Genomic DNA, 20,091 nt, shown 5'->3' with positions numbered 1-20,091 from the left:
TCAGTCATTTCTCTGCTATTACAGGTAGATTAAGCATGCCACTTCCCCAATTTCATTCTGGAGAATGATTAGAAAAGGCAGTGAAAATATTTACAAGTCATATGAACTTTACCATTCTCCAACTATCGCGAGCACCTGGCATTATATTTTATTAAAAGCAAATCTAGTGGGCACTCAATAAATGTTTGTAGTGAGTTGAGTGAATAAATGAATCATTGGTTGATTGCACCCAAAAGGAGGCATGTTGTCTTTCCAACTTATTTGCTTTTTCTACATTCAAAAATGATGTACGGAGCCATTTAACCATTAAAGTTGGGCCAAGTAAGCTTTGGCCTAGGGAGAAAGGGTTTGCTTCAGTTCACTTAGAAGACAAAAATAGAGGGAAAAATCTTTTTTCTGGACTCAGTAGAGACTTCCAAATTTTTTTCAAAATAGTAGCTAGTAAGTTTTTCATCATTAATCTAACGGCTCATTGACTTTGATGATTAATAACTTGTCAACTTGACTGGCTTGAGAGATGCCTAGAAAATAGGTGACGTGTACTTCTTAGTGACTGGTCAGCAAACTAAGTAGGCAACCCTTCCCTGCATGTAGACAGCACTGTCCAATAGAATGAGGGTATGGATGGAATGAAGACTATAACTTACATGCTTTTGACACTTCTTGGGTGGTTGGGTTTATTTCTGTTGCTGTCAATTATAGTCATCATACCCCAGATTCCTCAGCATTGAAGGCAAACTTGTATCAACAGCTTTCCAGAGGATTTTCAGACTGTTAGCCCCAACTATGTCATTGGCCTCTCTTTCATTGGAGGCTTCTTAGTTCCTTGGCCTGAGAAGTTACTGGTTTTCCCAGCTCTGGATCCTAGGGAAAACCATTGTAGGACCAATTCAGGCTTTTCTTATATAAGTCAATTCTCTCTCTCTCTCTCTCTCTCTCTCTCTCTCTCTCTCTCTCTCTCTCTCTCTCTCTCTCTCTCTCTCTCTCTCTCTCTCTCTCTCTCTCTCTCTCTCTCACACACACACACACACTTTTCCCATTCTTTTTTTGTTTGGGATTTTTGCAGAACCCTAACACAATGACCAATTCAATAACTCCAGACTTATGGCATGAGGGGAGTCTTGCAATTTCAGAGGGTATTGTGAATCCCAAAGCAGCCATTATGTTGGAGCCAACAAGTGTTTAACACCCACCACCTCCCATTGCAAAGATGCTATTTCATGAACTCTTCTCAATAACTTTGTGATATAGGTGTCAGCCCATTTTCCAGATTAAGGAAACTTTGAGAAAGCCTAAGTAATCTCATAAAGTTCAAGGCTCAATTATTGCAAAGCCCTGTTTTTTGCAACCCCAGATTCACTATTGGTTGTTTGGGTTTTGCTATGGTTTAGTTTTACAAAAGAAAATTCTTGTAGGAAAATGGACAGAGAAAATATCTGTGGAATGTCTGAGGGCAGGTAAGTTAAGCAGCCTTTTAAAAGGAAGTTTTAGGTGATTGCGTGATATTAGAGCAAGGGTTTAATAGTTTTGCAAAGGGCCATGAATAGGAGCTCTAAAGTCCAGTGTGTTGAATCTCAGGTCTACTATACTAAGACATGGAAGGAGACCCTGAAACATCCTTTGCTCATTACCTCATCTTTCACATAGTGTAGGCAGTTACATCTGCTTCTTCATTCATTGTTGCTAGCATCAGTAGCAACATCTGTGTGATGAGCTTAACACAGTGCATGGTGCAGAGGAAGAACTCCAGGAAGCCCTAGCCATAATTATTTGGCGGATGTCAAAGCCTTTTAAAAAATCAGAGTCTTCCTGGAAGCCTCTTTCCTCTTTAAATAGTCTGAGATTCTGAAGTCTTAGATTCTTAATTTCAGGATGAATAGGCTTGTCTGTCAAAGTTTAATGCTTTGGGTATATAAAAATTTCCACTTTAATTCAAATTCTTCTATAAAAATTTAATGTTATTGCTCTTTTTCTATCATCTCCTCAAGTCAGCCCATTTTGGGCATAACTTAAACCTGTGTGCTTCTTCTGGCCTGCTCCTAAGAAAGGAAGACATTATGTCAGTTATGAGGGGTCCATAATGAAACCAGTGGAAACAATAATAGGCAGTCACACTGCCATCCTACTCCATTACGATCATAGCTTAATTATTAACAAACACAGCTGGGGCTCCTCAGAGGCCGTGGGCTGGGACACTGGCCAACAACCAGCTAGTTTGGGTTCAAGGTCTATCAGTGCATTCACTCTATGGGTGCGTTCTCTGAATAGCTCCATTCCCTTTCCGTGTGAGACTCTGATTTAAAGAAGGCTGTGACTCTGCCTGAGAATGACTCAATCCATGAGGAAATATGTGCCTGGAAAACATCCTTCCAGATGGCAAACCCACATAAAATCCTTTGCTTGAAAGATGAAAGTAGATAAGGCAGTTGGTTCAAGTGCCTCATTTCTGTTTACAACCATATATTCAGGTTTATTCCATTCCAAATATTTCTCATGCTTTGTGTCATCTAATGGGAGGAAATTCTGGATTTGCAGATGGGATCTCACTTGGACTTCAATTTCATCCTAGGCCTCTTGAAAAGATTTTGAAAGCCCACCTGTGCTTTTGGTTATTGAGAACACAGCAGGGGATTAAGGCTGTACCAGAGTCTTCTGAAAGGCCACAAGAGGGGGTTGTTACTCTATAAACTTAGATGCTTTCATTCATTCTAAAACTGAGTATTGAGTGCCTACTATGTACATGGCATTGTGCCAGGCTTTGGGATCATAGCAATGAATAAAAAGATCTCTGTAAAGTTTTTGGTCTCATTGGTAACACAGATGTTTGGATGTGAATTTAGTAGTAAGCTTAGTACTGTATAGCGCAAGTAAAAGGAGGGGGATCAGACTGCAAAGGGCCTATTCTCAGTTTGGGAGGGGCCTGGGTGTAGTTCATGGAAGGCTCCTTGAAGAAAACAACATCTAAATGAGCCTGATGGGACACTACTGAGGATCAGAGTTCTGATCTAGACAGAAAACCCAGAGGGAAAGCAACCTCAGCCCTTTAAAACAACTGGAAAATGTTCAGATTTTTATTTACCATTTAAAAAGTTTAGGAGTAGAGGATGGTGAGAGATTTGACTGACCTATATGGAGAAGGGACTTGAAGGCCATGCATAATCCTTGGGAAATAGGAAGGTCTTCTTAAACTGGATCATCAACCTGGAAAGTCTTCTCTTATGGGCACAATTGCATCTCCTCTTTCTGCTCTCATGCTCCATGGCCTTCTAGGAAATGGTTGTGAATGGGAGATAAGCATTTCTTGGATTTTCTTGCCCACATTAGCTTTAAACCATGAATTGTAGATTACAGCCTGCTGAGTAGTAGGTTAAGAGGTGTGAGCCACTGGTACCCAGCTTGAAGTTTCTTTATTGCTTGTCTGCCTCTACTATTAATCCTGAGGTTCTGTAGAACAGAGCCCTCTGTCCTACCTTCAGGCTTAGAACAAGGAAAATGTTCTGTCAATAGTCAACAAATAGGCATAGTTATCACTGCACTAACCAAGATGAACCTTAGCCATGGTGAAAACTCCCAGCAGATTAGTTGAAGACTGCATGGTAAAACTCTTCTGTGAACTCTCCTAGCTGGGAATTGCCTGAGTGTAGGAAAAAAAAAAGTATGTTAAACGGGGGACCCAGATGGCCCATACCACTAATGTAGTTTACAATCTGGTGGCTTACACTAGTAATCTAGCTCATGATCTGGCTCACATTAGCTATTCTGGAGGCCAACATGCAGAGGATCAAAGTATGAAGCTAGCCTGGGAAGGAAAGATGAGACTCTCTTCAGTTAACAAGTAAAATGCCACACTGGGCTCAGGGCTCAAGTGGTAGAGCACCAGTCAAGCAAGTCAGTTGAGAGAGGGCAAAGTCTTATGCTCAAAGCTCTGGTACCAGAAAAATTCTATGCAGGGCTTTCAAATCTAATTTTATTTTATTTTTCAGAGTTTCTGTTGATAGCCATTTAAATCAATGTCCAGTGCTTTAGAAATTGAATGTGTCTTATAAAACTAATTTAGTCTTCAAATTTTTAACCCAGCAACAATATTCATATTATTATGTTAACTTCATAAAGCTATTCAAAAGCATATTTTCAATAGGACATAAAATCACTTTTACTTGAAATTTAAACTTAGCTACACACATTTACTTAAATTAACATAATTAGTTAAACGTTTAGGACAATATAGCTAGGGATTAAAAAGATATAGGCCTAAGCCAGCCTCTAAAATCTTGTACATTTCTTGGTAGTGGCAATAGCATGAAATTATATATCAAGAGATTGGACTGATTTTGCCTTAAACAATCTGTGCAGCATTAGAAGTCAGCTTTTTTTAATGAGCTCCCATGTCATCTCAGCCAAAGTGAGCTAGGTTTCAACCAAGTTTCTCTCTGAGCTCCTAAATTTTCTGACTTGCTTTTTTGCTGCTCCAATGGTAAACCAATGCTCTTCTGGCACAATTGACTGGTACATTTCGCAGTGAATGGAATTCAAGCTTTGATTTCTCCTTTATAATCAGACTTTCATTCCCTACTTGGCTGGAAAGGTGAGATTAACACTTGAAAGCTAGTACATATGAAGTGATTTCTTAGTTAGGCTACGTGTTTGACATGCATTATTCAATCAGATTCATAGGAATTCCATGAAATATATGTTATTATTACTTGCTATACTTTACCCATGAAAAAGCTGAAGTTCAGAGGGGTTGAGTGACTTTACTGCAGTTACACAGCTTTGAGTATAATAGGTAGGCTATTATAGAGCCCACTCTTCCCTGGTATACTCTATTTGCTGCTTCTTATAAAATCTACTACCTGTCAGGCCCTTTGGTAGGCAATTTATAAGCCTCATTGAATGTTTACAGAATCCCTGTGGAGTAAATCTCATTAATTTAACATGTTTTCCTTGTAAGAGGAACTAGACATGATAAAATTAAGGTGTGTTAGAAAGAGAGAGAGTATCCACAAACATAAATAGTGAGAACCTGAGATTTCAATATACAAGCTGTTTAGGGAATGTAAATGCCCTTTTAAAGGCTGTAGCCTTTTTCTGACATAGATTTTTTTCATCATTATATACAAAGCTGGCAATGACTTTATCTGAAATTCATTTATTTTGACACTAATAGAAAATAACAAGTTGTGTTATAGACTCTTAAATCCCTCAAGAATCCCAGGTTTATACTCTGCTCAGGGTTGTGAGATCTTTATTTTATTTTGGGTGGTACTAGAATTTTGTACTGAAATCCTTGTGCTTGTTAGGCAGGAGCTCTACCAATTGAGCCATGCCCCCAGCCCTTTTTGCTTTAGTTATTTCTCAAAGACAGTCCTTAATTTATTTCTAGACAGGCTGAGAGTAGGATCTACCTATTCTTGCTTCATGTGTAGCTGAGATAACAGGTGAGCACCACCAGGTCCGGCTTATATTAGATGAAATGCAGTCTTTCCACCTTTCGGTCTGGGCTGTCCTCAATCTGGGATCCTCACAATTGCAGCCTCCTGAATAGCTCAGTTTACAGATGTGAACCACTGCACCTGGTTTGGAGTGAACTTTTCTCATTGAGTAACTTTTCTGAGTTTTAGTTATCTACAAAGTGAGTATAATTCCTATCATGTATGGTTGTTATGATTATTAGGGACAGGGTATGCCCAACATCTATAACAATATTTATAATATAAAAGATGCTCAATACTGGTAACTGTGGTTATTTTTATTATTGTGATTTAGTATTGTTATCTCATTTCTCATCAAGCAATTGGTTTTCCTACAATGAGTTTCAGATAATGAACATAGAAAAAATATTTTTTATGAAAAACCTAAAGTGATTTTTTTCTGATTATAGACCCTTGCAATTGGCTGGCTTAGGTTAAGAGAAACTAGTTAGAATAGCGATAATGACAAAATTCTCTGCTTCATTAGAATTTGGACTACCTAAACTTCTGAGTCTATCTGGGCATTTCCTTTTGAAGTCAAATGTTAACAAAGAAGCCTGATAATTTCATTCCTGAGTAATATATAATCAAAGTGTTGTGTGTGTGTGTTTGTGTGTGTTTGTGTGTGTGTGTGTGTGTGTGTGTGTGTGTGTGTGTGTGTGTGTGTGTGTGGCAGTCTTGGGGCTTTAACTCAAGGCTTGGACCCCAACCCTGAGCTATTTTTGTCCAAATGTAGCATTCTACTACTCAAATCACAGCTCTACTTCCAGCTTTTTAGTGGTTAATTGGAAATAAGGCTCTCTTAGCCTTTCCTGCCTGGGTTGACTTTGAATTGTGATTCTCATATATCAGCTGCTTGAGTAGCTAAGATTGCAGTTATGAGACACAGGTGCCCCAGCATGCTAGCCTGTCTTAAACAAGAATCATGTTAAGCTGACCTTACTCTGCTCCGTGGTTATAAATTTGCATTGCTCATGCCTTTGCAGAATTGAACTCAATATTTTCTCCCCAACTACAGGACCCATTGTACTTGCTTTGATGGTCTTGAGTTAAGTCTTCACTACTTACTAGGCTTTATCACATGTGATCCATTAACCATGAGATGGACAGTTACTGGAAATGGATATAAGAGAGGTGAGGGTACTTCAGAGATCTAGAAAATAAAGAATGATAAAGACTTGGTGATGGTCTAGAAATGTTGAGGGTAGAAAACAGTGACTATTTGTGGCTAACAGCTTTCTGGCTTCAGTGGTTGGGTCAGGAAAGTTGCAAGAAGGGGTAAGTTGAGTAGAGAAAGGTTCAACAGTTAATTCTGTAGCATGCTAAATCTTAGATGGGAAGTAGGCAACTGGATATATGGCTCTTGGCAGAGCAGTGATTAAAAGGATCAATATATTTATTATTTGTTTATCCTAGCATCCACAAGCTTATCTGCTATTTGGATTCAACTGTGTATCAAAACTTCCTTTCTCCCTCCTTTCTTCCTTCCTTCCTTCCTTCCTTCCTTCCTTCCTTCCTTCCTTCCTTCCTTCCTTCCTTCCTTCCTTCCTTTTCCTTCCCTCCTTCCTTCCTTCCTTCCTTCCTTCCTTCCTTCCTTCCTTCCTTCCTTCCTTCCTTCCTTCCTTCCTTCCTTCCTTTTCCTTTCCTCCTTCCTTCCTTCCTTCCTTCCTTCCTTCCTTCCTTCCTTCCTTCCTTCCTTCCTTCCTTCCTATCTTCTTTTCTTCCTTCTTTCTGTCTTTTCTTGGCCTTTTCTATTTGTTTTCAATTCTACGTGGCAATTTAACATTGTTCTTCAAATCTTCCAAGGAAAGGGGGACTTGAATAACATGAAAATTATAGATAGGCAAAGATGGGATTAAATATGTAATTTTGGGAAGTTTTAAAATCATTTCTTATCTTTAGTTACATCACAAGCTTTTATTTTTTTTACTTTATAATTATTATTATTATTACTTGTGTGTGCATATGTGTGTGCACGTGTGCATGTGTGCTGGTCCTGGAGCTTGAATTCAGGTCCTGAGCACTGTCTCTGAGCTGTTTAGCCTTGTACCACTAGAGAGCCACAGCTTCATTTCCAGTTTTGTTTTTGTTTTTGTTTTTGGTGCTTAATTGAAGATAAGAGTCTCAGGAAATCAGGTGTCAGTGGCTCACGCCTATAATCCTAGATACTCAGGAGGCTGAGATCTGAGGATCATGGTTTAAAGCCAGCCTGGCAGGAAAAGTCCATGAGACTTTTATCTCCAATTAACCACTCAGAAAACCAGAAGTGGTGCAGTGGCTCAAGTTGTCGAGCACTAGCCTTGAGCTGAAGAGTTGAGGGACAGCATTCAGGCCCAAAATTCAAGCCCCATGACCAACCCCCACCCCCCCCCCAAAAAAAAGTCTCAGGGCCTTTCCTGCCTAAGGCTGGCTTTGAATCATGATCTTGAGTAGCTAAGATTACAGGCATGAAGCACTGACACCTGGCTATATTACGATTTTTTTGTGGGTCACATGAGAATACTAACCTGTATTTTAGCATAAATTTTCATCATCCTCCTTTTCTTTGAAAACATTACTTTATGTTTTGTATTTTGACACTAACATTCAGTGTTTACTGTCTTCAGAAGCACATTAAACTAAGAAAATGACAAAATAGAAAATAAAATCTCTTCTGATAACACATAAATCTCAGTGATTGGACACAATAGAACAATTATGAAATTGCTTTCACAAATAGAGTTGAGCATAATTTCCTAATGTTCTTAAAGATTATATCATTTCCTTGTCCTTTTCCTGAAGCAAAATAGCTTAGCTAATTTTATCCTGAGTACTGAGAACCTCACTGTCATTTCCAGACAAACAACTGTACCTCATTAACAACTCTGTACGTAAAGGCTTAGCTCAAGTCCTGTTCTCCTCTTTGACCCAACCTCCCACTTAGTCCTGTGAAGTTTGAGGTCATTAAACTAATTATGAAGCTTTAATATCATAGGAAAAAACAAAAAAGTTTCCTGAGAGTTAAAGTAACACAGATTTTTTTTCAAATCTGTTTCCTCTCAAGTGCTAAATAAAGAAATAAAGATAAAATGAACAAAAGAAGGTTATACCAATGCTACTGAATTCTGAAAAAGCTTTCTATATTAGCTTCTTACTGCTACTAAACAAATGCCTATTAACTCAGTGTTTTAAAACAACAGATCTATTAGCAAACCATTCTGGAGCTTAAAAATCCAAAGCTACTTTGAGCCATGTAAAATCAAGGACTGATTCCTTTTCAGAGGATCTGGGGAAGAATTTTTCCTTGCCTTTCCCAGCTTGTAGGCATTATCTGGATTCAGAACTCATCCTGCCACACCTCTTCTCTTCACTCCATCTCCTACATCTAAGGATGCTTGTGATCATATTAGACCTGCTTCGGTAATCTAGAAAAATCTTCCTGATTTATGGTAGTCTTTTTTTTTATCATTATGACAGATTATACAGAATAAACAACTTACAGGAAGGATTTATTTTAGCTCACAGTTTGAGGTTTTATGGTGGTGAAAGATGGTGGCAGAGGAGACTGCTCTCCTCATGGCTGCCAGAATCAGGGACATACATGGTGTATTTTTCCATGGCTTGACTTCAGAGACCAAATTTCCCCCAATGAGGCTTCATCTTCCTATAATGCAATCATGCTATGCTATGTATTATTCAATGGATGTGCATTGGTTAGGTCAGATCTTAGAATCAGAAGCCCATCAGCTGACAAACAAGGCCCCAACACATTAGTCCCTGAAGGGGCATTTCAGAATCAAATTCAAATGATAACACAACTCAAACTCAGTTGATTAACAAACTAAATTCCATCTACTTTACCTTCTCATTGTCATGTAACATAATATGCTCACAGATTAGAATGTACATTTCTTTGGGGGAGAGAATGTTATGCTGCCTACTATATCCTTGCCATATTGAATACACACTGTGGTATATTATAGAGCACAAATAAGAAATAACATAAAAGGTATGAGAGTTATCTATTAGTGCTGAAAGCAATCAAGTAGATATGACATACAGGTAGTTATATTTTGAATGTAGAAAGCCCACGAAAACTTGCAGTGTTGAACTTTCTAAGGTGTGCAAGAAGAAAAAAGGGTCAGGAAAGGCAGATTAATAAGTCAAAGTAGACCATTCCAGGCAATTCTGCCCGCCAGAACTTTCTGAGATGATGAAAATGCTCCATATCTGCACCTCCTCACATGACCACTATTCACCATTTCCCCTGAAATGTGGTTATTGCAAATGGAACACCGAGTCTCTAATTTTTTTTAAATTTAAATCTTAGCAGTCATGTGGTGCTACTAACTACAGAGTTTTACATAATCAAGGATACAGAAGACCAACCATTAGCACCACCTTATATTTTCATTCTGTAAGTGGAAAGTTGTGTGTGTGTAAGTAGGTATATGCATATGAATATATGCATATATTACAAGATGTTAATGGTGATTGAAATCTATGGGTCAAAGTTTAAACTAGGTATGAGGGAAGCCGAACATGTGAAAAGCAGTTTATTTATTTATTTACTTGTTTACTCTTAATGGTACTTGCATTTTTAACACAAGATCTTGTGCTTTCTAGAAAAGCTTTCTATCACTTGAGCCACTCCCCCCAGAATGTTTTGCTTTCTTTCTTTCTTTTTTCTTTGATAGGCTCTTTCTTTTTGCCTTTGAGTTGGCCTGGGCAGTGATCCTCCTATTTATACTTCTCATTTAATGGTATGACAGGCACATGCTAATACACATAGATTGTTATTGGTTGAGTTGGAGTTTCTTGACTTTTTTTTTTTTGCCCAGGCTGGCTTAATCTCCTCAGTAGCTAGGATGATAGTCATAGGACATGACCCTCAGGTGAAAGGTAATATGGAAAAGCCAGAGTTCTTCTTTCGACTCCTTGACCATTTAATTTCTATATCTGCACATGTCCATATGAAACAACTAAGTTGCCAGCAAATCCAAAGGACACATTTTCCAGGAGATAAGAGGAGTCCTTATAAACTCACAGAAAGCTAAGATATACTTCATGCTTGGGGGAAGAGACTGCATGGGACATTTGAAGACTCTTCTGAGATGGACTGTACACTCAAGATCAATAGATTTAATACTGGGTAGCAGCTGTGGTCTCCATGGTGAGCAAGGCTCTGGCCATAATGACCAGGTTTGGCTGGGTAGATTGATTGCAGGGGGAAATTCTTATGAACAACATAGAGCTGGCACCTTCACCCCACTTACCTCTAGGATATTTCCGGGAGTCACTGGCAATTCAAAAGATGATACCTTTGAAGAGTGTAGAAACTGGGTCATTTTATTCTGGGACTTTCAAAGACTGCTCTTCTGAACCAGGCAAGGTTCTAAACAGCTCCCGGTATCTACAGCTAGAATTCAGGACTGTGGCCATGTGTTTACTTGACCTCATTTCCCAAGATTTATCTATTAGATGAATAAAAATAGAATTTCCCCAAAGCAAGCATACTTGGGTCAGGGCAGAATCCAATCAAGCTGAGCCTGTAGCATGCATTGAAAGAATGGATGAGGTCAAGGTGGAGTTTGTCTGAGAGACTATTAAGAATTTTTAAAAAGAGTGAGCACTTAATGTGGAAAAATATCCTTTTCCTAGGTTTGGGTTGTTTCATATATTTCAATCATGCAAATTATTGTGTGATTATTCAAAAAGAATGTTTCTAGAGAGTGATTAAATAATTGGTGCAAAAATGAGGGGCTTCATTATGATATTTCCATACAATATACTTTGATTATATCCAGCCCCTCTATTGGGGTTTTTAACTGATTCACAATCACTCTACAATTTCAATGATTACACGAAGACTATTGACTGGTATAAACAAAAAACAAAACAAGAAAAACCCCTCAGAAATAGAACAAATGGTTCTTGTGATTTATTGTTGAAATAGTCTTAACTTCACATGTTCACATGAAATTGTAAAAAATAATACAGAGAGATCTGTATACCCTGTACTCAGTTTCTCCCAGTGCTAAAATATCGCACGATTATGGTACAGTATCACAACCAAAATATTGACAGTGAAGTGATGCCTTCCTTTAACCTTATTCAGATTTCCTCAGTTTTGGGTGCACTCTGTGTGTGTGTGTGTGTGTGTGTGTGTGTGTGTGTGTGTGTGTGTGTGTGTGTGTGTGTGTTGTTTTTCCTCTGAAATTTTAGTTACATATATGTTCATGTATCACCACAGTCAAGACATAGAATAGTTTCATAACCTTTTTTTTTGGGGGGGGTCCGGTTGTGGGGCCTGAACTCTGGGCCTGGGTGCTGTCCCTCAGCTCTTCAGCTCAAGGCTAGCACTCTACCACTTGAGCCACAGCGCCACTTCCGGCTTTTTTCTTTTTGTTTATGTGGTGCTGAGGAGTCGAACTCAGGGCCTCAGGCATGCAAGGCAAGCGCTCTACCACTGAGCCACCTTCCCTGCCCTAGTTTCATAACCTTAAGAATCCATTATGAGCCTGGCACTGGTAGTTCACCCTCTAATCCTAGATCTTCAAAAAGTTAAAATCATGGTTTGAAGAAAATCATGGTGTCAAGTTCAGCCAAGGCATAAAAGTCTATGAGATTCTAACAAAAGCCAGAATGGAGGGTGGCTCATGTGAGATAGAAGCAGCAAAGCAAGTTTGAGGCCCTGAGTTCAAGCCCTGATATGGGCAAAAACCAACACAAAACTATGGTATTGTATTACATTGTCACATCATACTATAATGGACTAGAAAAACAAAATTTGGGTTATTACAGGGAAAAATTTTGCTCTGACAGGATGTAGATTTTATTAACTGTTTCCTACCTGTGTTGTGTAGCTCCTCCTTGCTTCACATTTCTCTGCAAATAGAATATATAGTAATATATTACAATATATTATGTAATACTAGAATATATTATGTAATATATTATATATTTTTATATACTATATATATACATATATATAAGAAGCATGCTGATCTTGAGAAGGTAAGAAAGAAACATGAATCATTAGAAGTTATAACCCAAGTATAGTTTTAGAAGATATCAACAAATAGTTAATATTTCAATAGAACAATAGTTGGTTCCGGCAAATAAAATTCTTAATCCTTTCTTAACCAAAGAATAGTTTGGATACACTATGAGGTGCCTAACTAAGAGCTTTCCCTTCCTTTCTTTTACTTTCTCATAAAGACTACCTCACAACACTGAGGTTAAAAATTGTATTTATTTGCTTTCTTAAACTTCCTTAGGGCAGACCAATGAGAAGCTTAATACAGCATACCAATGACAATGGACAATGAAGCATAATGGAAAGATTTGTGGGTGACTTCTGTGAAGGATTTTTCCTCCCTCAATAAGAAAGTGGGAGGTTGATGTGATGACAAATTCCTATAATCCTAGCACTCAGGAAGCACAGGCAGAAGCATCATGAGTCTGATGCTAACTTGGTCTATAAAGGGAGACTCTGTCAGAAATAACAAAACTAATCATGTGGGAACTGGGTGGAAGTGCATTTGCATTACATTCACAAAACTTTGGGTTTGATCCTGGGTACAGCAAGAATAAATGAATTAAATAATTAATTTAAAAATAGGTAGATAGATGACAGATAGATAGATAAAGGAAGAATAGATAGTAAAAAATCTAAGGTGTTGTTCAAAGGATGCAAAGCTTCTTGTTAAACAGGATAAGTTATTTCTTTTTTTTAAATTTAATTTTTTTTTGTGAACATACTGTACAGAGGGGTTACAATTACATGGGCAGGATAATGCATACATTTCTTATCAAGCATTGCAGCCTCCTCCTTTGTTTACCCTTCACATCCCTTCCCAGCCCCCCCCCCCCCCCCCGCACCAACGTTGTAAGTTGTAAAGCTCATTTTCGACATGACAACTTGTACTTCTCATTGTTGCAACAGGTCCACCTGTATCCTTAAATGACTTGTTTTTCCCCATCTCCTCCACAAGTTATACTGACATCAAATATAGTGAAAGCAGGGGTTATACTGTGGGGGAGGGACATACAAAGCAACAAAGAGATAATCTTATAAATGCGTTAGAAACAAATGCATGAAAAAAAACATTAAAATACATATCTAAGGGTTCATTTTCCTAACATCACATTATCTGACCTTTTCTGCTTGACTCATACATATACTAGATATTGCAAATAAGGGAAACCATGGGACCTATGTTTCTTTGGGCCTGGCTTACTTCACTTAATATAATTTTTTCCAAGTTTTTCCATTTCCTAACAAATGGGGCAATGTCATTCTTTCTGATGGAGGCATAGAATTCCATTGTGTATATATACCACATTTTCTTGATCCATTCATCTACTGAGGGGCATCTGGGTTGGTTCTACTTCTCTGAAGAAGAAAGAAGGATGGCCAATAGACACATGAAGAAATGTTCAACATCCCTAGCCATAAAAGAAATGCAAATCAAAACAACATTGAGATATCACCTCACTCCAGTTAGAATGGCAAAAATCAAGAACTCTAACAACAACAGATGGTGGAGGGGATGTGGACAGAAGGGAACCTTACTTCATTGTTGGTGGGAATGTAAACTTGTTCAACCACTTTGGAAAGCAGTATGGAGGTTCCTCAAAAGACTTCACATAGAACTCCCCTATGACCCAGCAATCCCACTTTTGGGCATTTACCCAAATGTTTACAAACAAGACCACACTAAAGCTACCAGCACAACTATGTTTATTGCAGCATTATTTACCATAGATTAAGTTATTTCTTAGAAATAAGTTCTGGAAATCTATTGTACAGCATGGTGACAATAGTCAATAATGAATTCTATACCTAAAGATTGCTAAAAGAATAGATCTTTTTTTTTGGGGGGGTCTGATCATGGGGCCTGCATTCTGGGCCTGGGAGCTGTCCCTCAGCTCTTCAGCTCAAGGCTAGAGCTCTACCACTTGAGCCACAACGCCACTTCCAGCTTTTCTCTTTTTGGTTATGTGTTGCTGAGGAATCGAACCCAGGGCCTCATGCATGCAAGGCAAGCGCTCTACCACTGAGCCACCTTAAGGATCTTAAATATTCTTACCATAGAAAAGGAATCATGTGAGATGAGAAATATGTATCTGATTTCATCATTTGAAAGTGTATGCACCTACCAAAATATCACTTTGCATACTGAAAATATACAGTTTGGGGTCTATTTTTGTCTTACAAAATCTGGGCAACATAAATATAAAAACTAAAAATAGATGCTCAAGGAGAGTCTTCTCATATATTTAGCTTCTTGCTGTAGTTGGATACCGTGGCAGCTGAACTGTGGAATTATCTGGCACTGGGTAATGTTAACCCGAAGTTGAGAAGCCACATGCTGAGTACAAGGGCAAAAAAAGTATAGAAGAAGCCTGGCTGACATATCCATGGCTGGAACCATCTTGGCACCATATTCTTCTATGTTTGAGAGAGAAAACCCTCTATGACTTAAATTACTTTCTGCATTTCTACCTGGAGACATCCTGTTACACAAAATGAGTTTCTTCCCCAGAAACACAAGTTGATGGCCCATTGTTGATACACAATATAGATGGTGTGCTTAGGAGTCGTCTTTGGTGAATCATTTCTCATTCTTCATGTTTATCTCATATAGTGCTTCCTCTGGGAGGTTGATCACTTACAGTTAGCCACAGGTTGCTTCTAATGATATATTACTATAGGAAGTTTTATCATAGGTTGACTTGCCACATATTGTCTGAGCTCTATGAGAGTTTTTAAGTATAGAGGCCTTTATTCTTAGGGTCTTGCACATGTGTGCTCCTGTGTGTAATAGATGATCTTACCTAACTTTGGTGATGATAAGGTTTTCATCATCCAGATCCCTAGAAAATACTGATATTTTTCCCCATGTGGAATTTAGAAGGGAAGATCTGTGGGTTGGGAAGGTGGCTCAGTGGTAGAGCACTTGTCTTGTATGCATGAGGCCCTGGGTTTGATTCCTCAGCACCACATAAACAGAAAAAAAAAAGCCAGAAGTGGCACTGTGGCTCATGTGGTAGAGCGCTAGCCTTGAGCTGAAGAGCTGAGGGACAACACCCAGGCTCAGAGTTCAGGCCCACAACCGGACCCCCCCCCAAAAAAAAGGGAAGATCTGTGATTTAAACATTTGATAAAGAAAATCTTTTATTTATCCATCAAGGCCATTCAGCTTTCATCTCAACTCTTTACCCTTTCTACAGCTGTATTTGCCTTTGAAAGAGGAGACTGGATTTTGTATGATAATCCAGAAGCTTCAATGATCCATTACATCATTGAAAGATGTAGTTATGTTCAGTAGACTGTGCTTGGTAAAGCAAGGAATTATATACAGACATGGGGAGAAACATAAAAAACCATAAAGGTTTAATCAACGTGGAAATGGCCTCTTTAACTCTTAGCTGGCAAAACTTGGCCCACTCACTCTGCAGGCTGGGTGACTGTTCAAAGAATTTGCTGAATTTAAATTGTATTCTTTAGTTTATTCAAGGAAGAATTTCAGATTGCTTCTTGTATATTAGAACTTTTTTTTCCTGAATGCTAGTGATATATTGGTGATCCATACCCTTACGAGACCTCATTTAATGGCTCTTTTATGTTGCTGATACACAGATAATGGTCATTTTTAGGGTCAGAAGCAGCCTTAATAGCTTCTTGATAAAATCCTAGATAACTCACCAAGGCTCACAATTTAAGCTGTGTTGGTTGGGTCAGGTCCCAGCTTTGACTTGAGACTTGTGTAATTCTTAGCTATATGTCACCCTAAGCAGATTTGAGCACATACTGAATGATGTTAATTCATGATTTCAGTCATTTTGTTATAGTACATACCACTTTTCTTTCTGTGTCTATGATCTGTTGGATCTGTGTCCAGAAGTCATTTCATAGCTTGTATTTGTACTGTCACTATCCTATGAGAGTAGCCCTGCTTTTTCTGATAACACTAATAATAAATCAATATCATTGCATCAGACTAGAACACACGATAATGTAATTATGTAATTATGCATTATGTAATTATGTCTTACATTATATAATTTGGATATCATTTCATTGATCATATATTAATGGATTTAGCAAAACAATTGTCCCTCAAATAGTTTATCAGATTCTCCACATCTTTTCTGAAACCTATGAATCTCTGGACTTCAGTCTTTATTTATCAGTGTGACAGACATTGTTTCGAGTTTAATTAGAAAATTCCTTTAAGTCTACTACAAACAGTTGAAATGCTAATCTTACCAATGATGAACATTTACTCTAAGTAACTTGTTGAAGGTGACAAAGTTTTTCCGTGGATCAGGTGAGTTTCAAATGTGTTCTACGGGACTCCTGAGTCAATCACTATTCCTTTCTTCTAAGCATACTAATTTAGAGGCAGTCAAAAAATGTAATGTATGTCTTAAAAAATTATGAAAGTGAAGGAATGGGAGGGCTAGGAGGGATGAGTGAGAATGTTGAAAGGGGGGATATTGATCGACTCAGTCATAAATTTCTTTGTTGAATAATAACTCCTTTGTACAGACACTTGAAGATATCCCAAACATATAATTCCTGGAAGAACATTGATTTTGTGTTATAAATAACTTAACCTATATAAAATTGAAAATTTCTAGAATTTTTTTTTTTTGGTCGGCCGTGGGGCTTGAACTCTGGGCCTGGGCACTGTCCCTCAGCTCTTCAGCTCAAGGCGAGCGCTCTACCACTTGAGCTACAGTGCCACTTCTGGTTTTCTGGTGGTTTATTGGAGATAGGAGTCTCATGGTCTCTCCTGCCCGGGCTGGCTTTGAACCGGGATGCTCAGATCTCAGCCTCCTGAGTAGCTAGGATTACAGGCGTGAGCCACCAGCGCCCGGTGAAAATTTCTAGAATTTTTAATAATCAACTTCTTAGCCCCGTTAGGTGATAGTAACATAAAAGCACTGAAGACTTCACCTCATTGTTTAGAAAGAAATAAACTGAGGATTTCCAGAAGCATGCTCTAAGTCAGATACTAAATACATACTAAGAATGGTAAGGATATTTTTAAGCACTCAGTATGCTTTTGAATTACTGGGAGAAACACATGGCAGGAGCTCCAATAATAGAACTAACTCCCCCAACCTTGATTTTAATGTATCCTTTTTAATCCATGTCCCAGGGTCCCTTAAGATTTTATCTTGAGGTGTTAACAGAAAAATCTGTCACTAGTAGAGAATTAAATGAATCATGAATCATATAACAAGAAAAATAGACAAGTAACCTTCCCTCAGATGTGTAAGAAAATGCTCGGAGAAATCCTGATACAATCAATTTGCAAATAACTTAAAGACAAGAAAGCACTTAGTTGATAATGACTAATGTGTCCTACTTAAAACTAAATCTTTGTAAGTTAATCTAATATGGTAGAGCAAGGAGAAATAATAGATATACTCTATCTTGATTATGGCAAATCTCATGATTACCTGCATGCTACAACTGTCAACTAACCAAAAACAAATTTATCTGGAGCACACAGCTAATTGGATTGTAGAAGCTACATAAATGTCAAAAATCTGGATAAAACACACAAACACATATGTTTAATATGATATAATCAATAATCAATGTATATGGACATACATAATCACATTTGTGGAGAATACATATATCTGAGCTTCTGTCCTTTGTATAATACCAGAGTTTTGATTTTCTGTAAGTTAGCTAACAGTTATATCACTACACATGAAGAATGTGAGAAGTTTCACAAATATGTGAAGAAAAATTTTAAGAAATCAGAAAATCATCTCTAGAAGGTACCAGGAAAATTCAATCTGGAAACAAAGCAGTAAGATGACTTAATAACGTCATTTGACTATATCTAGATGATACCAAAACAACCAAGCAATTTGGTCAGATAACGATCCAAGTGAGCCAAATTATCTTTTTAAAACATCTGATAGCATTTTCAAATTTAATAAAAAAAATCTGACACAACTCCCCTCTAACCAGAGTGATAGGCTTACAGATGGTAAGTGACAGCTAGCATAGACCTTGTAAATACATAAAGTTTCTGGTCTTTGTGAAGTATTGCCTTAGGGGAGGCATATGGGCTAAACACACCTAAGACAAAAGTTAGGAGAAAGCTGAAGGAGGGAGTGAGCAAGAAGACAAGATGACAGCCAGAGCTTTAGAAGCCAGAATAAGGGGTGTGGATCCTGGGTGTGTTAGCAGGGAGTTCCATCCAGCAGAAACCTGACTACCTTAGCTGCCATGCCAGTGGCTTATGTCTGTTAATTCTTGCTACCCAGGAGGCTGAAACCTGGTGATTTAAGTTCAAAGTCAGCCTGGGTAGAGCATTCTATGAAACTCTTATCTCCAGTTAGCCAAAAAGACAGAAGTAAAGTTGTGGCTCAGGTGGTAGAGCATTGGCCTTGAGCAAAACATCCTTAGGGATAATGCCCAGACCCTGAGTTCAACCCCAGGACCAGTGCAGACAGACAGACAGACAGGCACGCGCGCGCGCGCACACACACACACACACACACACACACACATACACAAACACACACACACAAACACATACCCCACATGGCTCCCTCAGCTTGGAAACACTAGGTACAATTGTAAGGCTTGAGAAGATGGATGCTGTACTATCTCATTTGTTTCCCACTTTATTCTGTGTCTCCTTTCTGTAATCTTTATCAGTGCTTCATTCTAGGGTGTCTACCTCATTTCACGGAACCACCTGAGACCTCTTGAGTTAGTGCTGTTGTGTCTCCCACCAAGATTTCCCATTGTTATGCTTTTGCTTATAAACATCTCAGTTGAAGAAGCTGGAATCCTTAGAAAGAGAGGGACCAATAATGAAGTACAAGTCTGAGCTGGATACCTAAAAGCTCATTGGATAGCTACTAATACAAATTTGCATTCAAAGACATAAGTATTTGATGTCTAATATTTATGGGTGATGGTAATTACACTAACAACAAAAACACACCTCTACTCAAGAATAGTCAACCATGCCTATAATGCACATACTTTGCCTTCTTTCCATTCAGTCCTCCCGTTCATTGGATGGTGCTACCCACATACATGGTGGGTCTTCCTTGTTCAGTTTGCCAATCCTCCTGCCAATCTGGGGATCTGCCAATCTGAGAACCAAGGATTGAAGTTCAAATGCAGCCCAGGTTGGAATGTACATGAGGCTATTTATCTCCAACTAAAACCAAAAAGCCTAAAGTAGATCTGTGTCTCTGGTGGAAGAGCTCTAATCTTAGTACAAAAGCTCAAGGACAGCACCAGGATCAGAACACACACACACACACACACACACACACACACACACACACACACACACACACACACACACACACACACACACACACACACTACGAGTTGGCATACACTGGTTCCAGTTACCACTGTATGTACTCCAGATGTCCTTGACACTTCTGCATGAATTCAGACATGTATACAAATAAGGAAAATCCTTCCCTTTATTCCTTGTCTAGTGGCCCAGACCTGTCCGGGGATAGCACTTTTCTCCCTGGAATCATGCTACCTGTTACCTTTATCCTATGGAAAGTGGTTTGGGATTCTGAGTCCTCTTTTATTGTCATTGTACTATCATTTCTTGCTAATAAC

Source organism: Dipodomys merriami, unplaced genomic scaffold (assembly GCF_024711535.1).
Source record: "Dipodomys merriami isolate MVZ:Mamm:240054 unplaced genomic scaffold, mDipMer1.0.p SCAF_6, whole genome shotgun sequence".
In the NCBI taxonomy this organism is placed as follows: Eukaryota; Metazoa; Chordata; class Mammalia; order Rodentia; family Heteromyidae; genus Dipodomys; species Dipodomys merriami.
Note: the sequence above shows the minus strand (reverse complement) of the source record.